Source organism: Pundamilia nyererei, unplaced genomic scaffold (assembly GCF_000239375.1).
Source record: "Pundamilia nyererei isolate P.nyererei 1_Seehausen unplaced genomic scaffold, PunNye1.0 scaffold00046, whole genome shotgun sequence".
In the NCBI taxonomy this organism is placed as follows: Eukaryota; Metazoa; Chordata; class Actinopteri; order Cichliformes; family Cichlidae; genus Pundamilia; species Pundamilia nyererei.
The window spans coordinates 868,657-885,141 of record NW_005187447.1 but is presented as its reverse complement, the minus strand read 5'-3'; the positions used below and the strand labels follow the sequence as shown (position 1 = coordinate 885,141).

At 39.1% G+C, this 16,485-nt stretch overlaps 1 protein-coding gene across 1 annotated transcript in view; it reads right to left on the bottom strand.

Annotated features, from left to right (window-relative positions):
- Nucleotides 1-16,485, bottom strand: part of dab1a (DAB adaptor protein 1a) — a 215,419-nt gene that overhangs the window by 131,965 nt on the left and 66,969 nt on the right. Inside the window, exon 2 of the mRNA XM_005732231.1 lies at nucleotides 1,851-1,859. The gene's annotated coding sequence lies outside the window, so the exon portion shown is untranslated. The remainder of the gene's footprint in view (nucleotides 1-1,850; nucleotides 1,860-16,485) is intronic.

Genomic DNA, 16,485 nt, shown 5'->3' with positions numbered 1-16,485 from the left:
TGTGTGTGTGTGTGTGTGTGTGTGTGTGTGTGTGTGTGTGTGTATCAGACTGTCTGGCTTTTCCTCACCCGCAGCAGGAGAGCTGCTTGAGCCTTAATGACTTTGTTAATTACTGTGTTTAGAACGTACATCTAATGAGCGTGTGTTTTACAGCAGAGGGACACATGCGTGCGCTAACACAAATACATTTGCATAAACATACAAGTACCAGGAGGAAAAAAGGCAGATGGATAGGAGCATTTAGATGGTGTACACGTTTCTTTGGCGATAAAAGCGTGTAAATCGGAAAGCAGCGTATACTGTATGCTGCATGTATATCCTGTATCTGACTGTGCTAAAAAGTGTGGACCAGCAGGAATGATGCTGCTGGAGGCATTTCTCAGTGTGATGTGAGCTAGCATTCCGGTACATGAAGAGAGAGATGAGCTGGAAGTGAAGACAGTTCTGAAAAGTCTGCCGTCTCTGCTCCCCACTATCTGTTTACACACACTTCCATTCACTCTCCGAACTGCTGCTGTCAGATTCAAGACTTGTTCTTCTGAAATGTATGTTGTTGTAAGGTACTGATCCATCCAGTCAGATATTCCAATTGATGTCTGGGCATTTTCAAACTACACAACTGGTTTGTAATGGGTCCCTGAGGGCTTTGCGGTCATAAAAAAAATAAACAAACAAAGAAGGGAAAAAACATCAGCACTCAGAAAAGCACGATTCAATTCCAGTCAGGAACGATAAAACATCAACACTGGAGGTATGAGGTTTTTGTCTGACAGCAGCATCATGATGCAATGTTGCTACACCCACTGCTGTTCTGTAGACAAAGCCAAATCAATCAGATTTCCACAGCTGGCGTTAGATCAAGTAATGCTTCATTCCTCACAGTCACAGAAGCTTGGATCTGCAGCTCAGTCTTAAAGTATTCATAGAGGCAGAAGACCAAACGGGCCTTTATATTTATTTATTTATTATTCTGTGCCACCTGTGTGTTTCATAAAGAGTAAGCCAATCATCAAACACGGAAATGATCGGGAACCGCAATTAATTGTTTTCCCAAACATCTGAATGTGGTCAAAAAAACAAAAATCACACTGGGATCTTCAAAATGAGAGAGGGAAAAACAAATACACAGAACATTCAGAAAAATAATGAGTGTATAAGCAAGACAGATAAAACAAACAAGAGTTGCACAGCCACAAGAAAGTTTATACTGTGCAACAACAAATTCTCCCCCAAAATGTCTACTCAACACAAAAAGCAGAAGCAACTCCCCGTAATGTTTTAGATACAATCATGAGTCCCATGCACCGCGTTTATTACCCACAGTGTTCCAGCAGAAAACTCAAGCTGAGACAGTATATTCTAGCTCTCAAATCTCTTGAGTTCAGCACCAAGGACAGCTTCTCTGCTGCTGCCTGCTAAGAACATTTCCTCTTTTTGAGGATTTGTAGAGGCCAGATAGGCTTATTTATAAACTTGAGAGCCTGGACAATATGGGACTTTGTGAAGTGAATTACATTTTCCAGCATGACTAGTTCTGACTTAAAGCCTGTAAATGTGGCATGCAGGGGAGGTTTTTTCCAGTGCAAAAATGAGAAATTTAGAATTACTTTGAGTCTCATGTGATTGTACTGAAAACACACTGTTACCATAAAATCCTGCAAGAAATACTGATGGCCACTCTGGAGCCTATGCCACAATTTATTTATTTATTTATTTTAAAAACAGCCCAAAGAGGACATATTAGAGATTTGTGTCATTCACACATACTACCACATAAAAGTGTTTGTTTAGGATCAGTCACAGCTTACAAGAGTGGGAGTGGTAAGAGAAAGTGATAAGAAGATGCTCACCTGCTCCAGCTGTTCCAGGAGAAGCAGTGAAGAGAAAAGGAAATAGTAGATGAAAAAATAGGCGATGCATCTAGTGTAATTTTGGCTCCAACAGCATTTGTTTTTTACTGACTCATTATTTGTACACTACAATTTGTCAGACACAAACAGTGCATCAAAACAGAAGCTGAAACTTGTAAATATTTGGTAGTTTTGTTGGATAAATGACTGCAGTAATTAAAAGATCATGTAAAATATACTGTCAACCTTATTGTTTGTTGAACTGTTTCAGTACAAGTATGACTGCAAGGTATAGATATACAGTTCATTAGGTACACCTGCTCAACTGCTTGTTAATGCAAATAGCTAAACAGCCAGTCACAAGGCAGAGATTTCTTTAGACATGTGGACATGTTGAATTTCAAAGTGAGCATAATAAAGGGAAAGTTACAACCAAGGTAGGCAAAAGAGCATCTTTGTACTTGCATTTTAAACAAATCAAATCTTTAAACAGCAGAAATTTACAAAGACTCACCAAAATTGGGCAACAGAAGATTACAAAAGCATCGCCTGGACTAATGAGACTCGATTTCTGATGCTACATTCAGATAATGGGATCATAAGGAGGCATGAACAACATGAAGGCACAGATCCATCCTGGGTTCTACTGACAGTTTAGGCCGCTGCTGGTGGTGATGTGATAATGCAAAGGATATTATCTTGGCACACTTTGTGCCCTTCAGTACAAACTGAGCATCGTTTAAGCATCACAGACTGAGTATTTTTGCTGACCCTGTCCATCCCCTTTTGACCACAGTTGACCCATCTTCTGATGGCTGATTCCAAGAGGATAACGTGCCATACCACATTCAAAATATCTCAAAGTGGTTTCTTGAACATGACACTGAGTTCAATTTACCCAAATGGCCTCCTCCATGAGCAGATCTCATTTGATATCATAAGATGTGCAGGCAAAAAATCTGCAACAACTGTGTGATGCTGTCATATCAATGTGGACCAAAATCTCTGAGGAATATTTCCTTTTTAAATGTATGCCACAAATAAATAAGGTAACATGGTGCACCTAATAAAATGGCCAATGAAGGTATATGCATGTAATAGTGAAATCATACATAAAAAGCTCATTCACGGGTATTAATGCGGTCACCCACAGAGGAGAGCCTGATAGAAATATTCTCAAAAATGGATGAATGCCAGAACTGCAGCAGAGGTACATTATTCCCTGAATCACCCACTCTTTACACTTATGCACGCACACACACACACACACACTTTTTGCCACACGTTCATCCACATACTCATATGCTCACATTCTCACAAAAGCCTAAATGCATACTCATACATACCCACAATCAGTCATCCACTATTCCACTTTGCTGAAGCCATAAAAGTGTGCCCTTTCTGCGTGGCGCATTGCCAGCCACTAACAGCACATTACCAGTGTGTGACCCCTGCATGTGCTGAAAAAGGAAGTGTTTAACCTACTACCCTTTTCTGCTGATGTTACCTATCTCCTCCTATGTTGAATATGGACCATGCACAGTCAACGCCTCGCTTTATTTGTGAGGAAAATGTTGAAAGAATGTGGCAGTGCGTCTATGAAAATTACGGCATTTGAAGCAGCACGTGTGCTCCGTTGACTTAGTTTTTTTTCTAAGTGTGTCTTTCTATTCCCATCTGCAAGATGCAATGGATTCATTCCTGCTGTGGCGTTCTATCAGAGAGAACATCAATCTGCTAGAGTGACATTTAATCCCAAGCCTGGGCAGGTAGAGAAACACACATATATTCACATGGCACAAAAAAACATGCACACAGAACAAATAGGCACACACACGTAAACACACTATCAGGAGCTTGAAACTCACACACAAACACAAATCAAAACCAGAGCCTAAACCTGCGGACTCTGCGTGAACACTGTGGATCCTGCAGTGCGATGAGAGAATGTGAACTCAACTGCTACAGGAAGACAAGCTCTATATTCAAGAAGGAAAAATAAAGCTATGAAAAAAGACAGAGGTAGAAGCTTTGAGGGAAAATGTTTCCCGCATCAATCTATTGGTTTAGACTTTGACAGAATGGCTCAGAGACACAGGTGGTCAAGAAGAACAAGGGGCTGATGTATAGATGTCTGTGGTCTGTTTTTCACTGTCAGCTATCCACTGAACGCTTCAGCCTGCAGCTTTCCCATCACACTGCTCGGCAGCCACACCCATCTCTCCACATCTCAACATCTGTCAAGACCATTTTCACCTGTTTTTACTTTTCTCATTTTTTCTAGCTTGTCTCCTATATTCCATCTCTATTGTTTTGGTTTTTAAGAGGAAGTCGTTGCAATGTCCTCATTAGTTGGTTGCAATTTCTCCAAAAGTACTTAGCGTTTCCCTCCACTGATGATCACTTCTTTTAATGAGGTCATTTTGAGAAATCCTTACATCTAATTATATGTGTGGATGTTTTTGCACATACAGCCAGACAATGTGCACACTTATTGTATCGCTGGAATAAATGACAATACTCCTGCCATCATTAGCAGATGCACTGACAATTTGCTTGTCACAAAGAGAGAAATTAAGGAGTAAAAGAGCAGAGACATGAAAATCTGTTAAAATTCGAATGAAAGCACAAATGCAAAGGGAGAGGAGCTCTATCACAGAAGGGCACAAAACCAGCAGGGCTCTGAAATCAATTTTAATTAGTACTTTGCATCACCTAGAGTCATACATTTTTGACAGCACTAGAGAAAGGTCTGTCAGAGAGCACGGCCTCTGTTGTCACACGCGGCAACCTCCTCGCTGCTCCCCTCACAGAGCTGCCTCAGTAGCAATCCAGTCATTGTCAGTTTGAAGTCTTTCACCAGCAGAGGTGAAATTAATTAAAACTGTATCACTGTAGCCCTGTCATCAAGATTTCATGTTGATGGGGACCAACAAGTTGCTGTGTAAACCTAACATGTCTTTTTAAACTGTCTGAGCAGCATAACCTGAGCAGTCATTTTCAGCTGTGGATGATCAACTTGTATTCAGGTAGCTTCCAACTCTCCCCAAGGATCTCTTCTACTAATCCAGAACTGTCTCAAGGATCTTTCTGCTGCCCTGTTTATGTTCTCGACACTCTCCTCTCTGCAACTCAAGTGTCACCGTGCTAACTAAAGGTTTTCAAAGTGACAACACTCTACAAATTTGCATAAAACCTCATGGGCTTGTAGCTTCATGTTTTCTTTCCTTCTGAGGTAGTGGGTCAACAGGAAAATACAAGGTGTCATCTTCTCAAAATGTAACTAATCATCAGGACTGCTAACTCCAAATTTCCTGTAGCGGAAAACGACCTAATGTGCTTTAGTGTTTTAGTATGAATATGAGACTTTGAAAAGATTGGATTTTGTAGTTACACAATTTAGAAGTTGTCAGACAAATGTCTTTTACATAACATACAATATGCTCTATATATGCCAAAAAGAAAAACAGATTTTTTTAAAGCTTTCCTCTGACAGAGTAGGGAAAACATCTTTCACAAGCTGGTTATAAAGGTGGCTTATTTGTGATCTGAAAAATGCTGCTTTGACTTGACACACAAAGCTGCCAATCAGCTTTCCTCTGTATGGAAAGAACACATGAGGAAAGAAAAAAGATAAGGTGTCAAAATCAGATCATAGTTACCTCGATAAAAGCCCCAACCAAACAGCAAGTTGAGCATCTAGTGCTGACTGTCAAAAGTGCTTATGTAAATCTACCACTTGTTATTGTAAAAAAAAAAATATACAGTATATATATGGTTTCATTTTTTCCATATTTAGTGAGTTACTTTTGTTTATCTGAGTTGATTTTTTCTATCAAAGATTCGAGATCCGCTATATGTCGTACATCATGTCCAATAAATATCTGCAGATCACTATATCACAGTGTGATTGCAACGCAATTAAAAACACTGACAAGTCAGAGATGTGTGATGTTTCCCTCGTAGAGTGACAGCAATCCGAGTGTGGAATCTGTTCCACTGTGAGGAGTGACACATCACATGATTAGACAGCATGCTTGTGGCAGCTGCCACAGGTAAACACACGCAAGCTCGCACACACACACGCAATGAGTGAGAGAGCAGGTTTGGGACTAGTTCTCCAGCTGAGTTACAGCACAGTGTAATAAAGGGAAAGCTGCAGGCGGCTCATTCCAACCCAGCAAACTCCCCTTGAACATACACAATACTAAGTCATTACTAATAAAGTCTCACAACCGAAACACACAGACCTACTACAAAACTCCACAGCAGCTAACATTTCATTAAAGGGCAGGTGTGTGTGTGTGTGCGCCAGAGAAAGAGAAAGAAATTCTTGCCCTCAGGCTTTTCCTCTGATAAACAGCTGCATTAAAAAGATTTCACCCTCATGGACACTCGTAATGATTTAAAAAAAAACCTACAGACACACATGTGTAGAGACAATACACATACACACATGAACAGCACAGAGGGTTAACCCAGAAAAGACAGGTCTAAGCACGTGTTCTCATTGGGAGAAACCATTACTGGTGTGCTGTTAGGTATCTCTACAACCTGTGATGTAAATACCAATGCTTGATTGTATTTGTGTAGCATGTTTATAAGGAAGGCACCCACACTTTTAGATTAATTAATAAAAAGCAACATAGATATTTTGTGATAAGAAATAACAAAGCCATTTGTCGCCTCTCCAGTCCAGAGCAGAATAAGAACTAGTGTCTAAAAATACAGAGATTCTCTGGAGAGGACTATAATGGCCTCTAGGACCGCCATAGCAGTGACCTAGTCAGTCTGTCGGTGGGGAAACTCACAGGAAAAGCCTGGCCTGATTAGCATCACTCTGAAATGAGAAGTTCGGTGCAGGGTTTGTGCGTGAATGATAAAAATAAAAATATAAAAATGCTGAAATATGTGAATGGGAAAAGCTAAATACAGATCTGCTGAGGCTGATAAACACAAAGTTTCATTGGCTGCTGCCAGTGGGCGCAGACGACAAGCTGAGATGAACATGCAAACCGGCTGAATACAAACAGCCAGTAATAGTATTTATGACGAGGGGAAAAAAGTCTTTAACGCATTTTCAAACACACTCACGTAAGACTATAGACAATGCTATCACAGACGAGCCCTGATAGTATTCATGAACCATCTATTTAGCAGCCATGTATATGTATGAAGTGGGGGCAGAGAGACTTTGGGACCGGGGAGCCACTGAGGAGGACATTTAGTCTCTTTATAGAGACTGTCACCAAGGTCCAATCCCCCACATTAGGGACAAAATAGTCTTTTTTTGTTGTCAGCGTTTCATTTCAGCTATCTATCGAAGAAGCAGTTCAACCTTATATGAATCACTGTCATCTTTAATCTCCGTCGCATCTCTGGAAAAAAAAATACGGTAAATACCAACACAGTGTTTACCTCCCCCCCGAATTCTCACACATATTCTTTTTAAGCAATCACACAAGCCCTCTATTAAGGTATTGTTAACACTCTGTAACACATAAGCACTTTGTCGTGTTGTTTACACACTTTTTAAAGAGAAGGTGCAAATTGAAGTGGCGCTGCTTTTTCTCTGCAAGTCTGGCACTTTCTATGAAAACAAAAATGAAACAGCTAACACATCTGTGATTATTAGCTTTTGTGGGACACAAAACACGGTTAGCCTGAGATGTTCCACTAAGCCTCAAAACGAGGAGATCAGAACACAGAAACATTTCATTTAAAAAAAAAACAGAAATGAATCCACATGAATCAAAGCACTCTGTTTCTCTGACTTTTTCTATCGCACACAAATACACACAAGACATTTCCACAAGGCATTTGCATATCACCAGTCTATTCAGGTTCTATTTCAATATGTTCCTCTGGAAGGGTCCTCTTATTCCAAAGTGGTCCTTGTTGCAGAGCAATTAGTCTATGAGCTTTTAAAACAATGGACCGCATGTCATCCCTGCTATTCATCCTGCGTGTTTAGTTGTATTAAAATACACTTGAGATTAAATTATGCTCTTTATTTCCATTTTTTTCTACGCGGACTGACCTTCAAATGTATCATCACAGATCAGAGCCCAAAGCTTGATAACATTAATACATCTTTTTTGGCTATTTGCAAGGAAATTACAAGCAGCACAATATTAGAGAGAGAAAATGAGATATATAATGAATCAGTGATCCAAAGTCTGTGACAAATTTGCTAGGGCTTGGTCCGCTATTTCAATCCCTTCAATTTAGTGCTAGAAAATAAATTGGACTTTAAGTTGTATTGGCAACAAAACAGATATCCTCTATTCCAATTTATTTACTATGCTCTGAGAGTAAATAAACATATTAAAAAATAGTCCCTGCCAGCCTTTAGAGGTTGGACTGTCCTTCTCTAAAATAACATTTTTAGGCTGCGTGCTGTAAAAAGTGTATACAGTCACAATAAAAACCAAAGCACACCATTTATCAATTCTAAGGTTTTACACATCAGGACATACAACAATTATTTTCTGCTTACTACATCTTAAAATCTGGTAATTATCCTATGTTATTATTTATTTAACTAAATCAAAATGCAGAAACAATATGTGATAAACTAAGTATGCCCCATGAGTCATGTGCTTATAGAACCACCTTTAGCAGCGATAACTTGAAGTAGTTTTCAGTGAGGTTTGCAGGGGTTTATGCACAGCTCCCTTAAGGTCGTGCCACAGGTTGAGGTCTACAGTTTGACTAGACCATTGGTAAAACTCCTGGAAATTTCTTGAATGCTTACTTGTGAATAATCTTTCTCACTGTAGAATTCAAATTGTTTGAAAAAGGTCTTATAACTGCTTCCAGACTGTTGTGTAGCAGCAAATGCTCTAAGATTACTGCCGATGTCTCTCCTTGGCATTGTGTTAACGCACAACTGAATGTACCAAGCCAGCATTCAGATACTTTTATGGAGGCAATCATATTTTTTTCCTGGTTGCTACTACCATCTTAATTCCTATGAAAGCAGTAATAGTGCATTTAGCTTTTTTTCAACAGTTTCAACCTTAATTTGGCTTATTTTGGCTGTTGCAAAGATACTGATATGTAGTGTTTTAGTTTGTCAGAGGTTGTCTTAACCTCATTATAAGACCTGCATAAGACAAGATGATTTTTTTATTCCCTGATATGTAAAACTTCAAAATAAAAAGTGGGTGGAATTTCATTATAATGACTGTTTAGCAGTATACAGCCACCAATAACCTCACCTCTTACTCCTTTTACCCCATCGCTATTCTCTGCTGGATCACAACTCTGCTCCCCATCTCAACAGGCGAATCAATACCCAGAGCAACAATTAAAAATCTGACTCCAGCATTTAGATGAGACCAGTATGTAGCTCTAAGAGTGTGCTGCTCTCACTGCACCCCTGACCCCTCAACCCCTGCCCGATGATCTTAAATCTGATTGGCTGAGTCTGTTAAATATAAAAACCTTTCCGCACAAGAATGCTCACAGAGTCTATGCCAACACTCTTTCACATCCACACTATAGTAGATTCAATTTATTATAAGTTACAGCCGTTACATTTCCCCCAGTTTTCTTTATTTGACTACTTCACATTTTTTGTCAACACTTTTCGGTCTTTGGGTATTTTCATTCTTATATCATATGTTAACAAAATAAGAGAGTGGAACCCCGACTTACGAAATTAATTCGTTCCCGAGGGTCTTTCGTAAGTCGAAGCACCCATCGTGCCTTTTGAGTGAATGATAGGCTATAGGCTAATTGCTAACTGCAACAACAATACGTTGTTCAAGTGGAACAGCAAAGTTCAAGTGGAACAGCGAAGCGCAAGTACAAACACCAAGGGGGTTGTCACATGATTCGGAAGGCATTGTGGGCATTGTAGGCATTCTGGGCTCAGCCAATCAGAGCCAGCGGATTTCGTTACGTGGGCATTTTGCCGTAACACAGGCAGAAATATTGCCGTTAAGTGCCTTCATAACTTGAATTTTTCGTTAAATGGGGTATTCGTAAGTCGGGGTTCCACTGTATTACCTTTTGTAAGCTAAGCTCTGTGTTCCTTGATAAGTTTATTCAAATAAATACAATTTTAAAAAGTTAAAAACACGATACACTATGAACAGCATAGGGAAATGCAGCTTTGTCTGCAATAATAAGCTTTTCATTTACAAACCAAAAATAATTTTTGGGACGATGACTTAGAACAAAAGGAGCGTGTCCTTCAGCAACTTTGTTCATTTCTCCAAGGTTGCCCACGGCAGTTTTCAAAGATTTACTTTATAAGGCAGTATTACTTTGATTTGCTTCATTTTCAAGCTCATTACTGCATGTTAGCGTTTCACAATTGGAAAACCTAATTATTTGAGGGAGCTGAAACCAGAAACCATGTATACTGTAAAAATGTTTTTAAAAGTAGACATTTGGTATAAAGTAATAATCAATCAAACAATTAAATAACTGATATTTCTATGTCCATATAGCCCATTAGTTTCAGAAAACGCTTTCTACTGTCCCAGCCATAAGCATTATAACTGCACGCTTTGTAGTGACATTATTAGATACTACAAAGTTTAGTTAACTTTAGCTTTGGCCTCCTTGTCTTTGTTTAGGTGTCTCATTTCATTCTTAAGTTGCCTTTCATGTTCTCTCCATCTCTATAATTCCCATCCAATGAAACAATGAAAGGCAAACATATAATAGGTCGTATTTACACTAAATTTTACATTTTCTTTGTTCTCTAAAAATGATGTTTGTTTTTAAATACATGAACTCAATCTTCATCTTTGCTTATCACCTTCTTGATGAGAGGGAGGTGATGTGCTGCAACATTATCAGCTGGTAATTGTGTTCCTGAATCAGTAATAAAGAGGAACCATTTTTGAATCACAACATGCTGCTTTTTAGAGTAATTTCCAAAGCATGTTAACACATTTTAGGCATTTACGTAATTTCACATTATTATATCCCTGGCCCCAAGGGACATAACTGCAACCAGGGAGGTGGCTTTGCCATTAAGCATTTGTTGTTTTTTTAATTGTAATATGAACAGTTTGACTATCAGGACCTGCATATCCACCGACTTGTTTATTCTGCCTGATTCTTAAACAAATCCAGCACCTTTGCAGTCACGAGCCCACAATCATATACATCTATATACATGAATGCCCACAGAGATATTGTCTTGGCATATTGGCGAATCCTCTCATCTTCTTAAACAATTGATCTAACCTATGTGTACCCGCACTCCCCCAAACACACACAAGCTTCCACGCACACATTAGTAACTGATGACTTGGTTCAGGTGATGCGAGACTGGCTGGGATAATCCCAGTACCTTGTGTAGTCTCATGGGAATCGCAGAGGTAGCTGCAAACAAAGTGACATAGCCCTCGATAGTGCTCACGTAAGATTTTTGTAAACACAGAGATGAAAGAAATAGACAAAAGTGTCAAAGGTGAGGATGCAGTATGGCGTTTTCTGTTGGGGAGGATAGAAGAGTGCAGAACCAATAAATCTGTCGGAGGTTTGGCTGTCTCAGCCTCCTAAAACAGGCACTAAATACAACACAATACACTGGCGCACATACACTCAGTGAGCCTTTCTCACTGCATGTCTCTCCAAGGACATGTAACTGAATCCATCTACTACGAGCTTTAGATGTTACAAAACATGCCGTAGCCTTGAAGCTCATTGCTGCATCCTAATAACCAGCTAATCCAATCAGGTCGGGCTAACAACAGACAAGTTTCGGGGCAAAACTTTGATGCTTTGTCTAGCTGATTTCGACTCGTATCGCTTGATGAGTAGGAGAGAAGGCTAATGAACAGCTACTCAAACTAAGATAAATTCTTCTGTCTCTCACACTAACTGATAGTGCATACATTGTAATTTATGTAATATTCTATACCGTTCAAGCAAGGCAGAATCATTAACCGCACCATTACACCTAAAGATAACACGGACAGTTTGGTTCATCCACCAGTCGTTTGCCATCTGTCTCATCAGGCTCTGTGGAACATGTACACACACAAGAATGCAGACATTTGTTTATGCCTGAGTTTGTGTTTATGCGTACGTGTAAACACTTATGCATGTTTAAAAACGGCACGCAGAATTTACCAGATTTTCTTTCTCCGATAGCGTGCGCCTGTGTGTGGTTTGTGTAGAAATTAATAAAACACAGCAACAAAATTTTATCTTGCTGCTATTTGGGATGCCCATCTGTTAACTGATCCAGTCATAAAACGCTTCCTCTTTGACATGCCAGAACACAACAACAGGAGAACTGAATATGGAAAGGTTGCTCTCCGTCTCACCCTCCTTGCTCATTTTTTCCTCCCTCCTCCTCTCACCTCCCATCATTGACGGACATCCTCTGTTCAGAACTACTCTATCGACCTGTAAGTTGATGAGGCAGTACTGGCTACAGCCCATGCACAATGAAAGACACACTATAAAATAACACCCAATGTAGCAGGGAACCAGCTCCGGTAATAGCTTTGGGGTAGCAAACACTGAGCACGCGCACATACACACACACAACAAGTACGCTTCACAGATATTCATAAGGATGCAATGGCAATTAGATTGCTGTCAGTGTCGATGAGAGCGCCTTTCTTGAAGTACAATGTGTGGTGCAAGAGAGGAGATGAGATCTGTCTATAAACCAGTGAGGGGAAGGATTAAGGAGAAGGGAGGGGAGAGGAGAGGCTTAAAAACAGGGGTGTATAGTGAGGGAGGGACCAAAACAACACTAGAGATGTAAAAAAAAAAGGAAAGTGATAGAAAAGAGTGTGTCTCTGTTGTTCAGACAGGTAAATTTGTCTCCTACGCAGAGCCTTCACAAACCCACTCAAAAGACTTTCTATTGACCTTTATGGTTCCTATAGCAACACAGAGCACAGGCCAGAAGTCTTATTTAAAGTAATAAATACAAAAAACCCACTTCATGTTTTACTGATTTAAATGGAAGATTATATGTAAAGATGAAAATACAAGGCTCTGACACATGATCTGGCCTCTGTTATACTAGCACCTTATACCACTGACAAAAATTGTGAGAGCCCCAACAAACAGCTATAACTTTATATCAATTATACTATGACTAACGCACACTGTATTCACTGATTTCTAGCACTGTTTGTGTTTTTTTAATAAAAATATTATCCTGTTGCTGCATGCTGGTTGGAAATGCTCAATGCAATTAATACCAATTTATGGTGGTGTCAAAGACTGTATGTAAAAGATGGACAGGCCCACTGTAACATTGCCCAACCCTTTGTCAACTCTCGATTGACAGTTGGTGATTTTTTGGTTAACCAAGTATGCTGGTCTTTCTGAGAAACTAGATACTCCATATTCGTACACTAGCACTGTAGCCACACCCAAAATTATATCTTGCTTCGTGATCTGTTCAACAACACAGTTTAAAAAATAGAGCATTATGTGCCAGTTTATTCACTTTCTTAAACGCTTATCTAATTTAGGATTGGGAGGGTGGCTGAAATTGTGCAAAGGAGGGGTACACGTTAGACAATCTGCCGGCACAATGGGCATCATGTTGGATTAAAACAAGCCACGAAACTCTGAAAATGTTTACTGGAGTTATAAATCAAGTGAAAAGTGGTAATCAGAAACAGGTTCAACTGGTACTTCTACCCCAGCTTCACTCTTCTGACCCAGAAGCTACATCCATGGGAATTTAGTAGCTGGGGAACTGTACCCATTCTTGGAAGCAGTTCTCCAGTAAGCCAACGGTATGCCCTCTCTGAACAATGACGGGAAATTATGTCTACTATTGATTGCTTGAAAGGTTTCTATAACCAAAAAGAGAGCTCGCTATGAAGAGGAAGAACCGCAAAAAGAAGAAGCAAAGAAAAGGAGAGGAGAGGACTGGTAACAATAGATATTAAAATTCATTTGTATTCATATTGTATGTATTTATGCACTTTGCAGCATCTTTGAGGCTTGTGATGCACATATACTACATCAACATCGTTCATTTGTTAGCATGTTACAAGTCTAAAACTCAAATTTGTGCATATAGTCGAACTTATATAAAGATGACTCTCTTTCATGTCCCTTACATCGATCTCTGATTTTAATATCAAATCTAGTTTCCTGTAGCAGTTTGCTAGTTAACTTTGGTTCTGAGCCTCACTTTGATGCCATGTTCTTTTTAACAGCTGATTTAAACTTCAAACATTGTTTGGGTAAAGTTAATGAGATGCAATAAAGTAAAGCAGCTTAATCCACAATATGACTCTCACTATCAAACTGAAGAGGAGGAAAATACTTTACTATAATTGGTTCATTAGAATTGGCTGAGGCAGTTGGATATTTTGCACACAGCAAATAATCCATCAGGGTATCCATGTGCATGTGTGTGCACATGGATGGACACACTAATGTGCAAGTATGTGCTGTATATAGAACCACACAGAGACACACATTAATACTTCAAAGGGTTTGGATTTTATAATCCAGTCTCTTGTTATAAGGAAAGGCGGTTCTTGCTAACGATTATTTTACACACATGCTAACTCTGATACATCTGGTCGCTTTTATCTAAACCATTATGCTTGATGCATATGAGAGATTAAAAGCAGCTTAAATCTTTGCAGCATGTGAAGTGAATATGCATCTGATTTTCAGTAAAATGGGAGAAAATTATAAGGATACGTTTAACGTCTGCACTGTGAGGCGAGACTTCATTTGTATCAGAGTCAAAAGAAGCAAAGACACTCAGGATTCAGCTGTTCCCTCTCATACATGCTCTAGGGGTTATTGTTGACATCCTCCTGTGAATTAATTCGATTTCGAAGACAGCGTTAGCATTGATGAAACTGGGTTAGCATCGACGTTAGCATTCAGCAGAGAACAAACGTCATGATTACCAAAGCACAAGCTGCAATTGCTAACCCCATTTAGATATACAAGGGCAGCGCTAACCTCATTCAGCAGCATTATAGCAGCTAACCTTATTCAAAGTGAACCTCACATTTTTTAAAACCATTTAAGCATCCACACAAAGTTTGCTAATTGTACTCGGGGGCTTTTTAAATGAGAACTTTGTGACAAGGTGTTTTTTTTTAGTTCAAATTGATGCAACAAGATGTTTTTTTCTGTTTCCAATCCCTCAGATAAATTAATAATAACATTTCCTGTATCTGCATCTGGTTTTTGTTTTTTTCATATCAAGCCAAACCTACAGAAAAGCACAGACACTGAGAACATATCATTACATTCGAGTACCACACATACACAGCTTGGTACTTGTCTATTTCATTTCCGACTGCTTCATTTTTTCCCTGTTTTACTTTCCCACTTTTTAAGTCCCTTATCTTTTTATTCTCTTGCACTCTCTTCCCCCCAGTCTTAGCTTCACATTTTTTACATTTGAGATGACTTGGCATTTGGCCAAAATGATTGCTTTTCCCATTTAATTCAAGCAGCCTCTGTCTCTTCCTCTCATGCTCCCCATCCCATTCACATTCTTAGAAAGACACAGATGCTGTCCATAGCTATTTCTGTGGTGCCACATTAGGAAGTGACTGTAAAATATTAACAAACAAGCCCACACTAAACACATAATGTGACACCATCCATTAGTCCAGGAAAGGAAATAAATGAAAGAGAAGCCAGCAGAAGGCATATAAATGATGAAACCATTTCTTTTTTTGTTTGATTAATACACAGACGTGTTTATCACGGCATTCTTGTTCTCCTCTGACAAGTGTTTTGTCATTTGTTCTTTTATTTCCTTCTCTACACTGACTCTTATAAACTCAAGGAGTCCCTAAGAGGTATCACAAGACTATGCAAACATATAAGACACCCTTCACATTTATCACAACAGTACATCTAAATTGTACATTTTGACCTCCCTACTTCAACTGAACTGCTATTGGGATAACTGTGAATTATCCACAGCCACAGGGACCAAATTGGCAGCTCATTCAAAGCTTTTTATTGTTTTTGGACTTCATCCAAGTAGGTTTGCATGAATCACAGTTCAAAACAATCGTTATTTAATCTGTACATTCATAGTCAAAACATGCTATTTTAGCTCTTCCCTTAAAGCCAGCTTCCTCCTGAATTAGAGACTTTCCTAGTGTTTCCTAGGCAAAAAACTAGTAGATCATAACTGGTATAGAAGTTCTAAAAGTTAATCGTCAAATTATTAAATTACATATTTTCTCTTTCTTTATGGGAAATGGTAACCTGCCAAATCCATATCAGACATGTTAGGTCCTCAATCCATCATTAAAAAGAATGTTGCACAAATTACAAGACAATTGAACCTTATTACTGTCAATTTTATTCTGTTTTAAAATGCATTTATACCATCTTCCTGGACCATAAGCAGAATATTTCATGACAGTGTGTAAATAGATTCATCAAGAAAACTGTATTTCAATTTGTGGGCATGACTTACTGTCTACTGACTGTGCATAAGGTGTCCTCTGGCACGTGACACATCAGAGAGAATAATGATGATAATCACCTAAATTTTTTGAACATTTTTGCAACAGAGTGTCTAAAGATATTAGTTTGGGCTGGTTTGGGCTGGTATCATCAAAGATGAGCTTGTGGGGCCTTTTCGGGTTGAGGATGGAGTCAAGCTCAACTCCCAGTCCTACTGCCAGTTTCT